The 17,189-nt window shown below is 38.4% G+C and overlaps 2 long non-coding RNA genes across 4 annotated transcripts in view; both read left to right on the plus strand.

Moving 5' to 3' along the window:
* LOC135232232 (uncharacterized) overlaps positions 1–15,222 on the plus strand; it is a 39,732-nt gene extending 24,510 nt beyond the window's left edge. The window contains exon 3 of the long non-coding RNA XR_010322673.1: positions 436–15,222. This is a non-coding gene — a long non-coding RNA (uncharacterized LOC135232232). The remainder of the gene's footprint in view (positions 1–435) is intronic.
* Positions 1–17,189, plus strand: part of LOC111749181 (uncharacterized) — a 136,510-nt gene that overhangs the window by 25,033 nt on the left and 94,288 nt on the right. The gene's annotated exons all lie outside the window — the stretch shown is intronic.

Here is a 17,189-nt window from a genome sequence, read left to right on the forward strand (position 1 = left end):
CTCTTTTTTTTTAATGCTTCAGTTCTTTATTTGTAAAATACAAATAATAGTGTTTCTTGCTGTGTGACATTATTGTGAGGATTAATTGAAATAAAACATGTAAAGTACCTAGAACAATGTGTTTGGTACATAGTAAGCCTCCAGTAAATATTTGCTATATTTTATTATTTTAAATACCTTTTAAGTGTATCTATAATCATAAATTTGAGTACCTTAGAGAATATTATGTTAAAGAAAAAGATGACAAGTATAGTTGTGTATTTTGTATATTTTCCTTCTTTGCTACAAATGCTGTTTGCTAAATACATACATAATTATCTACACATTAAAGTCGGAGCTCCTGCAACCTTCACATTCAAGGTTGTTTTCTTTACTGTTATTACAAGAAAATAATTATCATGCTCAAGTCATATCTGTCTCCTCATTTCCCCCTAGGTGACCATGCTTTGGGATTTTCATAGTTTGAATAATTCCTATGGGCTCTGCCACCCAGCAAGTTAAAGAGGACAAGATTCCTCCCAGGGGATTGTGGTTCTGGGAATGTGAGCTGCTTGTTTTCATGAGATCTGCACCTTGAGCTGGCCTATCACTAGGAGCTGTTCTGGTGGTGGTGATTTTGTTATACTTGTTTGTTCCTTCCATCTTACACAAAGTTTTGTAACTTGTTTGTTATATAGAGATTTTTGAAACCTGAATGCTTTATGGGAAAATTTTACTTATACAAAGAAAAATTAAAACTATTTTAAAGTAATTTCTCATGTCTTATATGTTTCTCTTTTAAAATAAATGAAAGCATGAATTGTTGTTATTTAGAAAGAAAATGAAGACTAAGGAAATGCCTGTGCTCTTAACGTTTTAACATAAGGTAATATTGTTCTCTGAATGGCGCCTTCTAAGGAATTACCACTGTCTCATACACAATTGACTCAAATGCATTCTTTATCTTTAAAAGGAAGCAGAATAGGATCTTTGAGTAAATCACACGTGTTCGCAGTCTTGTCTGGTGTAATCCTATACTACGCAAACACACTATTCTGTAGTCAGGAGGGTAAGGGGACATTTGAATTAGGACTTGCCCTTGAGGAGACCTCTTTCTGTTTAAAGAGAAGTGCAGTGAAAGACCACACAGTAGAAGATAACAGGAAATATCTTTGATGCCTCCCCCCACCTTTATACTTTCTCATTCTCCTTTGTTCTCTAAGGATATCTGTCGTAATGATTATTCTGTAAAACTCATAGGTACATAGCAGAAGGCATATCATATTTCATTTATTATTTTGTCAACTGTAATTATTGTTCTCTCTTATATTATGCCATTGTGGATTTTTAAAATGTTTTGTTTATAAAAGATGAAAATATGTTATAGAAATTTTATTAACTGACAGATATCCAGAGTGTAAATGTTTTAACTCTGAATTTGTTAAAATTACATTTTTGGAAGTCTAATAGACTTATTAAGCTACATCTCAAAAATAAATATGATACTGAAAAGAGATGGCTTAAAAAGATGGATTTAAGTTCCCTTTTTTACATTAATTTCAGTGGACTTTTAGATACTTTAAAATGGAAAATTATGAAGGTGGGCAGTGTTGACACATCATATTTGAAAAATTGATGAGAATATATATTTAGCTTGAAAGTACTGACAGGTGAATAAAATCATAAAGTATCATAAAGTTAAGATTAAAACAAAGTAAAATCTAAACTTCAGTAATTCCCTTCAGAGACTTATAAAGAATGCTATCCTCACTTGAGCCAGATTTAGTAAGGAGACCTGCTTCAATTCAGTTTGATTTTATGGGGTATGATTTTTTTTTTTTTAATGCCATACTCTCACATTTTTTTTAAGATAGTCTTAATTATGAACAACAGTGATGTGAGATTTTGGAAGAATCCAAACAGCTGCATCATTTCAGATGTTTTCAGCATTTTGATATCTGTTTTTCTATCTATGTTATGGATGCAATTCAAACTTCAAATTTTTAGTTCTTATTAGTAGTGGTTCTTACAATATCATTGTTACGTATTTTCAACTTTGCCTCCCATTTTTGCCCTGGGTTGATGCTTTTCATTTTGGGGATTTTTGAAAATTTATGTTTGAAGGTTTGAGTTTTCTTTCAAGCCTTTTTATTATGAAAATTTTCAAATGTATGCAAAAGTAGAGCAAATAGCATGACAAACCCCAAGTTCTGTTTGAGTACTAAGTGATATGTTAGTATAGTTACTACCTTTGTTTATGCAACAGGTAGTCAGGAATTCAAGAAATGCTTGTTCTTGAATGCACACTTGAAAGAATTTGTGTAAATCAAATCTTAAATATCCAACCACCTCCCAAACTATAAGGAGCGCTGATGGTGCATTGGTTAAAGCACTCGGCTGATAACCAAAAGTTTGGCAGTTTGACCCTACCAGCCGCTCCACGGGATAAAGATGTGGCAGTATGCTTTCATAAAGATTTACAGCCTTGGAAACCCTATGGGGCAGTTCTACCCTGTGTTATTGGGTCTTTATGAGTTGGCATCAACTCGATGGCAATGGGATTGGTTATGGGTTGGTCTCAACCTATATGACAGGTTGTGTTTCAAAAGCTTGTTGGTAGTCAGTAAACTTTTAAATCTACAAATGTGTTTCCCATAGAAACAGTCTTAAAAAGGCTATTAGATTTTTTGGCCAGCTCTCAGTAACCCATCTAATTCACAGCTAAGGGAAACCTATCCACCATCTTTAACATCATTCAATGAGAAAATAGAGGACAGGAGTGGTTCAGTGGTAGAATTCTTGCCTTCCATGTATGAGACCTGGTTCAACTGCCAGCCAGTGCACCTCCAGCAGCCACCACCTATCTATCAGTGGAGGCTCATGTGTTGCTATGATGCTAAACAAGTATCAGTGGAGCTTCTAGATTAAGACAGACTAGGAAGAAAGGCCTGACAATCTACTTCCAAAAATCAGCTGATAAAAACACTATGGATCACAACAGTCCAATTCCATTGTGCATGGGGTCCCCGTGAGTCAGGGACCGACTTGAGGGCCCATTGTTGCTAACAACAAAATGAGAAAATGTCTCATTTGCAACTGGAATACTACAGACCACCACCGACCTTGTTGCCTTCTACTTTGTATAGGGGTGGAAAACTTCAAATCTCCTGCAATGGGAAGTTCGTGTCCTTGATGGGTCTTTAGCTCTCTCAGAAAGATAGCGGGAGCTAAGAGAAGACAATGGCTGGGTATGGGCAACATGTATTTTATACACTCCATTCTGAAATTATTTACCACTGCCTCTGCTGGTGGAGTTTTTATTGTTTTGTTTTTGCTTTTAAAAAAAAAAAAAGTCCTCCATCTGAGATGCATCAATTGGTCTCAACCCACATGGAGCAAAGGAGAATGAAGAACACCAAAGTCACAAGGTAAGTATGATCCCAAGAGTAAAAATGGGCCCTGTAAATCAGATACTACATCAGCTGAGACCAGAAGAACTAGATGGTGCCTGGCTACAACTGAGGACTGCCATGACAGGGAATACAGCAGAGAATCCCTGAAGGAGCAGGAGAGCAGTGAAATGCAGACCTCAAATTCTCATAAAAAGACCAGATTTAATGGTCTGACAAAGACTAGAAGGACCCCAGAGGTCATGGTCCCCAGGCCTTCTGTTAGCCCAAGACAGGAACCTTTCCCGAAGCCAACTGTTCAGACAGGGATTGGACTGGACTGTAAGACAGAAAATGATACTGGTGAGGAGTGGGCTTCTTGGATCAAGTAGACACATGAGACTATGTGTGCAGCTCCTGTCTGCATGGGAGATGTGAATGCCGAGGGGGACAGAAGCTGACTGAATGGACTTGGAAATACACAGTGGAGAGAAGGAGTGTGCTGTCTTCTTAGGGGGAGAGCAACGAGGAGTATATAGCAAGGTGTATATAAGGTTTTGTATGCGAGACTGACTTGATTTGTAAACTTAAAGCACAAAAATTTTTTTTTAAAAAGTCCTTTTTATAAAAAAAAGAAGTAAAAAGGAAACTGTCCTTTATAAGACAAATACTGTATGATTATTTTCTTCTATGATTAAGTTTCCGCTGTAAAGGTAAATTTATTTTATGGGCTAATACATGCCTGAAACAGAAAAAAAAATTCTTGAATGTTAATATGGAAAATTGGAAGTATCAACACAGTTACTAAACTGCCAAATCGCGAAAATTAGGTGGTCGGAATAATGCTTATATTGAAGCTATAAGTGGAATTAGCCTTTTAGAGTATATGGAAATGATAGATGAAAAGCAGAAAGCAGGAAGATGGGCACCACTGCTTTTGTCATGTCACCTATACTCCTTTCACCCTTCCTAAATGGAAAAATTCCTACTCTTCCAAATTCTTCTCTAAGCAAGACCTCGGAGCCTGTGTCAGCTTCTCCTCATTTTATACATGGACACACACACACACATATATAATTAAAAGGGAAATACAGAAAGTATTTATGGATACAGCAAAAGGGGGCAAGATTCGAAGTGTACGTTTTAAAAAGGCCAACTCAGAGTTGTTAAATGCCATCAAGTCAATTCTGACTCATAACGACCCTATGCACAATCAACGAAACACTGCCAGGTCGTGCGCCATCCTCACAATTGTTGCTATGTTTGAGCTCATTGTTGTAAACGCTGTGTGAGTCTCATCTCCTTAATGGTCTTTCTCTCTTTTGCGAACCCTCTACCTTACCAAGTATGATGTGCTTTTCCGGGGACTGGTCCCTACCGCTAGCATGTCCAAAGTACATGAGACAAAGTTTCGCCATCCTCACTTCCAAGGAGCACTCTGGCTATATTTCTTCCAAGACAGATTTGTTTGTTCTTCTGGCAGACCATAGTATATTCAATATTCTTCTCCAACACGGTAATTCAAAGGCATCAATTCTTCTTTGGTCTTCCTTATTCCTACTCCAGCTCTCACATTCATATGAAGTGATTGAAAATATCATGGTTTGGATCAGGCACACCTTAGTCTTTCAAGTGACATCTTTGCTTTTCAGCACTTTAAAAAGGTCTTTTGCAGCAGATTTGCCTGATGGAATATGTCATCTGATTTCTTGACTGCTGCTTCTATGGGCATTGATTGTAGATCCAAGTAAAATGAAATCCTTGACAACTTCAGTATTTTCTCCATTTATCATAATGTTGCTTATTGGTCCCGTTGTGAGGATTTTTGTTTTCTTTATGTTGAGGTGCAATCCACACTGAAGGTTATAGGCTCTGATCTTCATCAGTAAGTACTTCAAGTCTTCTTTGCTTTAGTAAGCAAAGTTGTGTCATCTTCATATCACAGGTTAGTAATGAGTCTTCCACCAATCCTGATGCCATGTTCTTCTTCATATAATCCAACTTCTCGGATTGTTTGCTCAGCATACAGATTGATTAAGTATGGTGAAAGGATACAACCCTTGTGCACACCTTTCCTGATTTTGAACCATGCAGTGTCCTCTTGTTCTGTTCTAACTGCCGCCGTTTGGTCTACCTACAGGTTCCTCATGAGCACAATTAAGTGTTCAGAAATTACCATTCTCTGCAGTGTTCTCCATAATTTGTTATGATCCACACAGATGAATTAATTCCTTTGCATAGTCAATAAAACATAGATAAACGTCTTTCTGGTATTCTCTGCGTTTAGCCATGATCCATCAGACATCAGCAGTGACATCCCTCGTTCCACATCCTCTTCTGATCTGGCTGGAATTTCTGGCAGTTCCCTATTGCTGTACTGCTGCAACTGTTTTTTAATTATATCCAACAAAATTTTATTTGCATGTGATACTAATGATATTGTTATATAATTTCCATATTATGTTGGATCACCTTTCTTTGGAATAGGCACAAATATGGATCTTTTCCACTTGGTTGGCCAGGTAACTGTCTTCCAAATTTCTTGGCATAGATGATTGAGCACCTCCAGCGCTACATTCGTTTGTTGAAACATTTCAATTGTTATTCCATCAATTCCTGGAGCCTTGTTTTTCACCAGTGCGTTCAGTGCAGGTTGAACTTCTTCCTTTAGTACCATCAGTTCTTGATCACATGCCACCTCCTGAAATGGTTAAATGTCAACCAATTCTTTTTGGTACAGTGACTCTGTATATTCCTTCCATCTTCTTTTGATGCTTCCTGCATCATTCAATATTTCTTCCATAGATCCTTCAGTATTGCAACTTGAGGCTTAAATTTTTTCTTCAGTTCTTTCAGCTTGAGAAATGCCGAGTGTGTTCTTCCCTTTGGGATTCCTAACTGCAGATTTTTGCATGTTTCATTATAATACTTTATCTTCTCAAGCTTCTCTTTGAAATCTTTTGTTTAGCTCTTTTACTTCATCATTTCTTCCATCCATTCACTTTAGCTACTCTTTGTTCAAGAGCAAGTTTCAGAGTCTCTTCTGACATGCATTTTGATCTTTTCTCTCTTTCCTGTCTTTTTAATGACCTTTTGCTTTCTTCATGTATGATGTCCTTGATGTCATCCCACAACTCGTCTGGTCTTTGGTCATTAGTGTTCAGTGCATCAAATCTATTCTTGAGATGGTCTCTAAATTCAGTTGGGATGTCCTTGGCGTAGTAGTTAAGTGCTACGGCTGCTAACCAAAGGGTCGGCAGTTCGAATCCACCAAACGTTCCTTAGAAACTCTATGGGACAGTTCTACTCCATCCTATAGGGTCGCTATGAGTCAGAATCAACTCGAGGGCAGTGGATGGTGGGTCCTCAAGGTCATACTTTGGCTCTTGTGAACCTATTTCAATTTTTCTCAGCTTCAAGTTGAACTTGAATAGGAGCAATTGACGGTCTGTTCTGCAGTCAGCCCCTGGCCTTGTTCTGACTAATGTTACTGAGCTTCTCCATTGTCTCTTTCCACTAATGTAGTCATTTTGATTCCTGTATATTCCATCTGGTACGGTTCACATGTATAGTCACCGTTTATGTTTTTGAAAAAAGGTATTTGCAATGAAGAAGTCGTTGGTCTTGCAAAATTTTATCATGCAATCATCAGCGTCATTTCCGTCATCAAAGCCATATTCTCCAGCTACCAATCCTTCTTTGTTTCCAACTTTTGCATTTCAATCACCAGTAATTATCAATGCGTCTTGATTGCATGTTTGATCAATTTCAGACTACAGAAGTTGGCAAAAATGTTCAATTGCTCCATCTTTGGCATTGGTGGTTTCCGTGTAAATTTGAATAATCATCATATTAACTGGTCTTCCATTTAGGCGTATGGATATTATCCTATCACTGACAGCATTGTACTTCAGGATAGATCTTGAAATGTTCTTTTTGCCAGTGAATGTGACACCATTTCTCTTCAATTTGTCATTTCTGGCATAGCAAGCCATATGATTGTCTGATTCAAAATGGCCAAACCAGTCCTTTTCAGCTCACTAATGCCTAGGGTATCTATCTTTATGCATTCCACTTCATTTTTGATGACTTCCAATTTTCCTAGATCCATACTTGGTACATTCTGTGTTCCTATTATTAATGAATGTTTGAGCTGTTCTCATTTTGAGTCGTGCCACATCAGCAAATGAAGGTCCTGAAAGCTTTACCCAGTATACGTCATTAAGCTCTTCTTTCCCAGTCATCTTTTGAGTGCCTTCCAACGTGAGGGGCTCATCTTCTGGCACTGTATCAGACAATGTTTCACTGCTATGCATGAGATTTTCCCTGACCAATTTTTTCAAAAGTAGACTGCCAGGTCTTTCTTCCTAGTCGGTGTTAGTCTGAAAGCTCCTCTGAAACCTAACCACCATGGATGACTCTGCTGGTATTTGAAATCCCAGTGAGTGGCATAGCTTCTAGCATCACAGCAACACGTAAGCACCACAGTACAACAAAGTGACAGATGCAGGGAGTTAGGAACCCTAAATATTATAATGTTCTATGACCCTGAGTAGGTCACTTTAACCTCCCAGGATAATCTGTAAAATGAATGATTGAACTAAACGGCCCTATTTCTTCTAGCTCTAATAGTCCCATACTCTGAATAGTTAGAATTCACTCATCCTAGATTCTGTTAAGTCTTTACATGTTAGAATGGCATGGCTGTTACCCTGTCGGCTAATACAGGCTCAAATCTTACATCCCCTCCAGAGAATGTACATCCCTGTGAGTGACTTGATAGCAGGCTTCCAAAATTAGCTAGCTTTATTTTCCAGATGTCAGTACCCTTCATACAGAGAGTCAGGCATACTCAGAATCGGTCTGCTGAAGTTCCCACAGCATGGTACACCATGGCTTCCCCATCTGATCCTTGCTCCCCAGTAGATAAGGAGCCTACTGTGTGTCAAAACTACACTAACTAGGTACTTATAATATGTCACTGTATTAACCCTTACAGTAATCCTGAGAGGTGGGTTTGTCATTTTCATTTTACAGGTGAGAAAATTTTATAAGAACTAGTTAGTTGTGGGAGCCCTGGTGGCGCAGTGGTTAAGAGCTCGACTGGTAACCAAAAGGTCAGCAGTTCAAGTCCACCAGGTGCTCCTTGGAAACCTTATGGGGCAGTTCTACTCTGTCCTGTAGGGTCGCTATGAGTCAGAATCGACTCGGCGGCAAAGGATTTGAGTTTTTGATTGACCTAGGAATATGAAGGATGTGCCCATATTTCCTGCATTAATTTAGAATCAACCTGCAACAGCTGCCTGGGGCTAGCTTCTGCCCTCTCCTTCCTTTCAACATAGTGCTGCAGTTGAAAGTTAGGTGGCTGTCCCTGATCTAAACTTTCGCTTTTTCCTTAGGAAATTCTTAGTCAAATGTTGGACAGATAGCAGAGTATAGTGATGACTGAAGTAAAAAAAAAAAAAAAAACATTGTTTATGATAGGGAGAATTAAGAATAGCTTTAATATCTATTTAATGGTTAAAAACAAACTCCATGAGGACCAGGACCATCATTGACCCATACTAGTTCACTGTACAGGCAGTCCCTGGATTACAAATGAGTTCCATCTCTGAGTCTGCCTTTAAGTCAAATTTGTATGTTAAGTCAGAACAGTTAGGTACCGGACGGTATCTAATATCAGTTAGTCAAAAGTTTGAGTATATAGCATATAGTGTGCCTCTCTATGCATAAAAAACATTAAAGAAACAATTTCAGATACACTAAAACATATTTAACATAATAATAATAATGTTGTGATGTGCATCACAAAGTAGCACTTGTTTGTTATTATGAGCCACTGTATGTACCTTGAATTTTTAATATAATAGGCTTTACGGGGGGTTGGTTCATAACAGCTGGTTGTAAGTAAGTTGGACTTCCGTAACCTGTAGACTGCCTGTATTCTCATTGCCTAATACAGAACCTAAGTATTCAATTTTTCTCGATTGAATGAATAAATTAATATATTCATAGGCACTAAAATCCTGAAATACAATGCAGCCATTAAAAATTATGTTTTCTAAGAGCAATCCCATTCTTTGTTATTTACCCAAAAACCTGAATGTAAATATATAGCAACTTTATTCATAATCACCAAAAACTAGAAAGAGTTCAAATGTCCTTCAACTGGTGAATGGCTATTTAAAAGTCCATATCTTTTTTTTTTTTTTATAGTATATAATACTGTTGTTGTTTGACACCCTCCAGTCTGCTCAGACTCATAGGGACCTTATGTATAACAGAATTACAATAATAAGAACCAAATTGCCAATGATAGGCAACAGCATGGATGAATCGTAAATGCATTATGTAAATGAAAGAAGTCTCACTCAAAACTTACTGGTTGCTGGGGCTCGGGGAAGGGTTAACTACAAAGGGACGCAGGGAAATTTTTGAAGGTGATGGAATTATTCTATATTTTGATTGTGGTGGTGGTTGCACAACTGTATGCATTCATCAAAACTCATGGAGCTGTATGCTAAAAAGGGTTAATTTTATGTATATAAATTAAACCTCAATAAACCTGACTTTAAACTACACTTAAGATTTTTCTTAAATTTGATAGTGCCCTTGAATACATGGTAGGATATACCTGATATATTCTTAAGTTAAAATATGCAATGATAGTTACAAAACAGTATATAATGGTACTTTTTTTTTAAACATACATACATACGTGTGTGTGTCTATAGATTATATAAATGTATTTATATGTCCATCCAGAACAAGATTCTAAAGAATAAACACCAAACTGGTAATGACAGTTACCTTGAGGCAGGCAACTGAATTTGGAGTAAGTGATTTAAGGAGACCTTAAAAAAAAAATTTTTTTTTTTTTTAACTTTATATGGAAACCCTGGTAGCGTAGCGGTCAAGAGCTACGGCTGCTAACGAAAATGTCGGCAGTTCAAATCCAGGTGCTCCTTGGAAACTCTGTGGGGCAGTTCTACCCTGTGCTATACTCAATGGCAGCGAGGTAATGGGTAACTTTATATGTTACTGTTTGAATTTTTACAAGAATATACTTATGTATTATGTAATTAAAAAGTAAACATTTCAGAGACTAGAAGAATAAAAAAAATAAAACCCAAAATGTCAATCGTAGTTATCTCTGGCTATTAGTACTACAGGTGATTGTTATTTTATTTTCTAATTTTTCTGCTAAACAAGTTCTGCTTTTGTAATTAGAAAAAAGTTATTTAAAAAAAGCAGAAAGCATACTGAGTCATAAAAAACGTATGCAAGTTACAAATGTGAACGTTATTAAAAATTCTCAAAACAAAGTTTCACTGGAAAAAGAATTTGGATACTCCCTCTGGAACAGTGCTTCTCTCAAACTTAACGTCCATATAAATCATCTGGAGTTCTTGCTAAAATGCAGATTCTGATTCATTAGGTCTGGAGTGGGACCTGAGGATTTGCATTTCTATCAAGCGCTAGTGCTGTTGGTCCAGGGACTACACTTTACTTTGAGTAGCAGGCTCTAAAACTGTGCTGTGGATACATCAGCCACAAACTAGCCACATATGGCTATAAAATATTTGAAATGTGGCTACTCTGAGTTGAGGTGTACTGTAAGTGTAAAGGGAAACCCTGGTGGCGTAGTGGCTAAGTGCTACGGCTGCTAACCAAAGGGTCAGCAGTTTGAATCTGCCAGGCGCTCCTTGGAAACTCTATGGGGCAGCTCTGCTCTGTCCTATAAGGTCACTATGAGTCGGAATCGACGGCACTGGGTTTTTGGGGTGGATAAGGGTAAAGGGTCACTATGAGTTGGAATTGACTCAATGGCAGTGGGTTTGGTTTTTGGTTTGGTAAGTATAAATGACACCATGGATTTCAAAGACTTAATCCAAAAAGAAATGTAAAGTATTATTATTCTATATTGGTTAAATGTTGAAATTTTTAACATATTTTATTAAATAAAATATATTATTAAAATTAATTTTACCTGTTTCTTTTTACTGTTTTAATGTGGCTACTAGAAAATTTTAAATTACATTTGTGGTTTGTATTTTTGGCTTGTATTATGTTTCTGTTGGACAGCGCTGCTCTAGAATAACTACTATAACAGGATTTTACTTGTATAAACTTCATTCTGGTTCTTAAATCATCAGCATAATGCAGGAAAAGGATTAGCACCCCATTAATGACTAAATTAATAACTTTTGTGTCTTAACATAAACACTAGTAGGAATTCTCAAGATCTATATGTATTTTTTTTTTTTTTATGTAAGTGGAGGTTGAGACAAATAGAAATCTTAGAATTTTAGATCTGGAAAGAAACTTTGAAGTCATCAAGTTCAAATGCCTCATCTTATGGAACTATTTATCAGTTTGACAAAGATTTATTCAGTCCTTAATAGATGCAAGTATTGAATAGCTACTTTCAGTATTTGATAGGTAAGTGAGTAAGGTGAGGTGCCTACCCTGGAGAGCTAAGAATGATTGTGGTAGACCGTAGCAGCCCCCCACGAGGCATGTTGGCAGAGTACTCTCAAACACAGAAGCAGAGTAATCTGCAAACACAGATTCTGTTATCCTGAGGGTAACAGACTAGCTCCACGTAGGAGAACTGATAGGAGCTGACTCTTAGTTTCCCCTGGCTTTATAGCTTCTGGTTGATAATAATGTTGCAAATAAGGCTTTAGGATTAATTATTTAAATAATCGTTGTAAGACATGCTGTCCCTTCCTTCCTTCTCTCCCACGCAGAAACCCTTTGACAGTTTGAACATAGTGACTGGTAGCAGAATGAAATTTGGAGTAAAGCAGTAGTATAGTCAAACTTCAATTACATGTGCAAATGTGAGGCAAAAGTTGTGAGATGATTAAAATCTATGAATAAAACAAAAAGCTTTTTTTAGCTATTATTTTTAAAAACTTATCAGGAATATCTTACCAGAGGCATTATTCCTGAAATTTGTTCTTATTTGAGTTACAGTTCCCTTCTGTAGATGAATGAGAAGACAAATTTAGGATAAATAATAAAACATGGGAATTTATGAAAGTTTTGACTACTTCAAGATATAGTGTAGGCTAAAAATATGAATAGCCTTTTAGAAATTTTTTGGTTAAAACCTGGGTCCCTCCATAATGTTTCATTCATTTATAACAGATTATTAAAGGAATCCAGTTGCTTTGGTATGCTTTCTTAACCTGTAGAGAAATGGCTTTAGAGGACAGGCCTCCATCATGACACGCACAGACTCCTGGACCCCCTGACCATGGGTGGGACCTAATTTGAACACTTATATTACTCACTTTCAGCCAATATTAAACACTTGCTCATATGGAAAAAGTCAAACCTACCTGAGAATGGCTGGTGGCCCTTGCCTAAGAGTGAGAAACTACCAAAAGCCATTCAAAACTCAAATTTGAACTAAGCAGAACAAAAGCTTCTGCCTAAGAATTTTAACAGCTTTCCTCTGTGTCTCAAAGTAATCAGAGCAGCCGTCTCCAAACCTTAATGTTCCCTAGGAACCAGTGAGTTTGTTTGGTTAATTTTGCTTCATTCATACCAAAAAGTAGAGTGTATTATATCTTTCCTTGGTTTTCAATATTCCTGATGATATTTTTAGCAGCTTATTCCCATACATGAGCAGTAATTATTCATGGGAAATGATTTTATTTTCTTTAGTATTCTACCATCCCACACACATACAAATGTGTTGGCTTTAAAGATGCCTGTCCTTTGGATATTAGCATGTTGTAGGGTACAGGAGATTCCTTTCTTCAAATACCTAAATAGGGAGATTTTGGATGGTGAGACATTTATAAAAGGTTTAGACTCTGAAAATATATATACAGTTATTTAAATGTAGCCCAATAATGCTGTTGTAGTGTAGATATGTTTTTTTCCCCCTGAAATACTATATAGCACAGAGTTTTAGAAGAATAAAACCTTTGAGAAGAATCAACACACTGTTCATGTCTTATAAAACACCAAGACTGCTTTTTTATTTTCCTGAGTTGCATCAATGGAAAAAATATAAAATGATAATTAGTCTGACACCTCATCAGAGGTTTTATGGATTTATAATTTTGATCTATAACACAACTTGTTATTATTAGGTGCCATCAGGTCAGTTCACAACTTAGTACCCTTATTCATTTGAGATTATTTTATTAGATGAGACCTGCAGGCTGTGAAAAAACAATCTTGTCTTTTTTAAGCTTTCCTTGTCAGGTGGTCATTAGAAAGCTTCGTGGCATTTTTTAAAAAACATTTCTAATATTCTGGCTCCCACAATAAGCTTTTATGACATTAATTTCTTCCTTAGTTTTTTACTTCAGCTGTAATCTTAGGGAAAATGGGAAATACATATAGTAAGAAGTACATTTAAATTTATAGTGTACTGATTCTATTTTGAGGGTAGTTTTGTAATAGGGAAGGAATTCAAACCAGAGAATCTCAATCTCGTTTTTGTAATTATACAAGAAAGCTGCAAACCTGCCAACATTCCATTCACATTCAGCTATACGTTTCTGAGGCACACCTACCCTTACTGTTACTGTTGGGTGCTATCAAATCGACTTTGACTTATAGCGACCACATGTGACAGAGTAGAACTGCCCTAGTTATCATGGGAGCAGATCACCAGGTCTTTCTCTTACGGAGCTGCTGGGTGGGTTCGAACCACAGACGTTTCAATTAGCAGCTGAGTGCTTAACTGTTATGCCACAAAGGCTCCTTCTACTCTTGCTGTTGTTGTTGTGTGCCATCAAGTCGATTCTGACTCACAGTGACCCTATATGACAGAATAGAACTGCTCCTTAGGGTTTCCTAGGCTGTAATCCGTATGGAAGCAGATTGCCATGTCTTTTCTCCCTCAGAGCCACTGGTGGTTTTGAACCCCAGACCATTCAATTAGCCACCAAGCATTTAATCATTGCGCCATCAGGGCTCCTCCTACCCTTACTGGAGAGCAGGATTTGCTCTCTCTGGAGCAGTACATATATAATAAAGATGGCTTGTTGTTGTTAAGTGCCATCAAGTTGCTACTGACTCACAGCGACCCTACGTACGACAAAATGAAACACTGCCTGATCCTGTGGGACCCTCACAATCATTGCTATGTTTGAGCCCATTATTGCAGCCACTGTGTCAACCCATCTCATCAAGGGTCTTCCTCTTATTTGCTGACCCTCTACCAAGTATGATGTCCTTCTCCAGTCACTGGTCCCCTCTGATAACGTGTCCAAAGTATGTGAGAGGAAGTCTCACCATCCTCGCTTCTAATGAGCACTGTGGCTGTACTTCTTCAAAGACAGACTTGTTCATTCTTTTGGCACGCCATCGTATGTTCAGTATTCTTCGCCAGCACCTAATGAATCAATTCTTCTTCGATCTTCCTATTTCATCATCAGCTTTCACATGCATATGAAACTGTTGAAAATACCACGGGTTGGGTCAGGCACACTTTAGTCCTCAGAGTGACATATTTGCTTTTCAACACTTCAAAGAAGTCTTTTTTGCAGCAGATTTGCCCAATGTAACACATCGTTTGATTTCTTGACTGCTGCTTCCCTGGGCCTTGGTTGTGGATGGCTAGACACTGATAACTACTTGCACAGAAAGCTGGGGCAATTTGGGGACTCACTTCATTAATTTTCTTTCTCGAGGATCACAGTCCCATGTTGCCTGTGCTCCAACTTCAGAAAATGGTTGTTTTCTATATTTTGTCTATTTTTATCATTTTTTAATAGCAGGAGAGTTAGTCTAGTACCAGTTACTCCATCATTGCCCAACTGTCTTTTTTTGCATTAACTTCTTTATATATTTTGGAATTTTGATTTGCATAATCACTTCGAGTAGGAGGTTTTTTTTTTTTTTAATAATTTTTATTGTGCTTTAAGTGAAAGTTTACAAATCAAGTCAGTCTTTCCCACAAAAACCCATGTACACCTTGCTACACACTCCCAGTTACTCTCCCCCTAATGAGACAGCCTGCTCTCTCCCTCCATTCTCTCTTTTCATGTCCTTTTCTCCAGCTTCTAACCCCCTCCAACTTCTCATCTCCCCTCCAGGCAGGAGATGCCAACATAGTCTCAAGTGTCCACCTGATCCAAGAAGCTCACTCCTCACCAGCATCCCTCTCCAACCCATTGTCCAGTCCAATCCATGTCTGAAGAGTTGGCTTCGGGAATGGTTCCTGTCCTGGGCCAACAGAAGGCCTGGGGGCCATGACCACCGGGGTCCTTCCAGTCTCAGTCAGACCATTAAGTCTGGTCTTATGAGAATTTGGGGTCTGTATCCCACTGCTCTCCTGCTCCCTCAGGGGTTCTCTGTTGTGTTCCCTGTCAGGGCAGTCATCGGTTGTAGCCAGGCACCATCTAGTTCTTCTGGTCTAAGGGTGATGTTGTCTCTGGTTCATGTGGCCCTTTCTGTTTCTTGGACTCGTATTCACCTTGTGTCCTTGGTGTTCTTCATTCTCCTTTGCTCCAGGTGGGTTGAGACCAATTGATGCATCTTAGATGGCTGCTTGCTAGTGTTTAAGACCCCAGACGCCACATTTCAAAGTGGGATGCAGAATATTTTCTTAATAGATTTTATTATGCCAGTAGACTTAGATGTCCCCTGAAACCATGGTCCCCAAACCCCTGCCCTCGAGTAGGAGGTATTTTTGTTGTCATCTTTTCTTAACCCCAAGTCCAAATGTGATAGATATTTCCATCTGCCCCATCCCCTGCCCTACATCCTATACCCTATTTCAAAACCAGATCTTAAAATTGTTTTAAAGGACTCCTGCTCCACTGTGATACTGGGAGTGTGACCAATTCAGTAACTGAGCTGGCTGGTATCTTAGCTCAGTTGCAACAGTGTTGTTTTTCTTACGTCCATTTGCCTTCCTGGGCCCATAAAAAAAAAAAAAAAAGCCCATAGCTTCCCATAAATCCACAGCCCCAGGCGGTATATCAGCAGCAGTTTTATTCAGCCTTCTTTTATGTGGCTGAGAAGAACTATCACTGAGACTGAGGAGTTTCCCAGGACTTGAGATTTTCACTGCTAAAATGGAGAGTCCCAGAAAAACCATGATGGTTGGACACGCTAGTCCCACCCCAGCTCTTGGCTTCCAGTCATGAGACTAGCTTTAGTCACCATCTTGGGAGGAGCATATTAGATCCAGTATCCCCCAAGAAGGAGCCCTGGTTGCACAGTGGTTAAGCGCTGGGCTATTAACTGAAAGGCCAATGGTTTGAAATCACCAGCCGCTCCGCGGGAGAAAGACGTGGCAGTCTGCTTCTGTAAAGATTTACAGTCTTGCAAGGTCATGGAAGCTCCATAGACAAATCCAAACTTCTTGCTGGGCTAAATTACTGGGCTGAGGGCTGTGGGGGATCATGGTCTTGGGGAACATCTAGCTCAATTGGCATAATATAGTTTATAAAGAAAATGTTCTACATCCTACTTTGGTGAGTAGCGTCTGGAGTCTTAAAAGCTTATGAGCAGCCATCTAAGACACTCCACTGGTCCCACCCTGTATCGAGCAAGGGAGAATGAAGAAAACCAAAGTCACAGGGGAAAGATTAGTCTAAATGACTAATGGGCTACAAGTACTACAGCCTCCACCATACTGAGTCCAGCACAACTAGATGGTGCCTGGCTACCACCACCGACTGCTCTGACAGAGATCACAATAGAGGGTCCTGGGCAGAGCTGGAGAAAAATGTAGAACAAAAAATTCAAACTGAAAAACAAACAAACCAGACTTACTAGTCTGACAGAGACTGGAGAAATCCCTAGTGTATGGCCCCCAGACACCCATTTAGCTCAGTAATG

The sequence above is a fragment of the Loxodonta africana genome, chromosome 1 (genome assembly GCF_030014295.1).
Source record: "Loxodonta africana isolate mLoxAfr1 chromosome 1, mLoxAfr1.hap2, whole genome shotgun sequence".
NCBI classification, from domain to species: domain Eukaryota; kingdom Metazoa; phylum Chordata; class Mammalia; order Proboscidea; family Elephantidae; genus Loxodonta; species Loxodonta africana.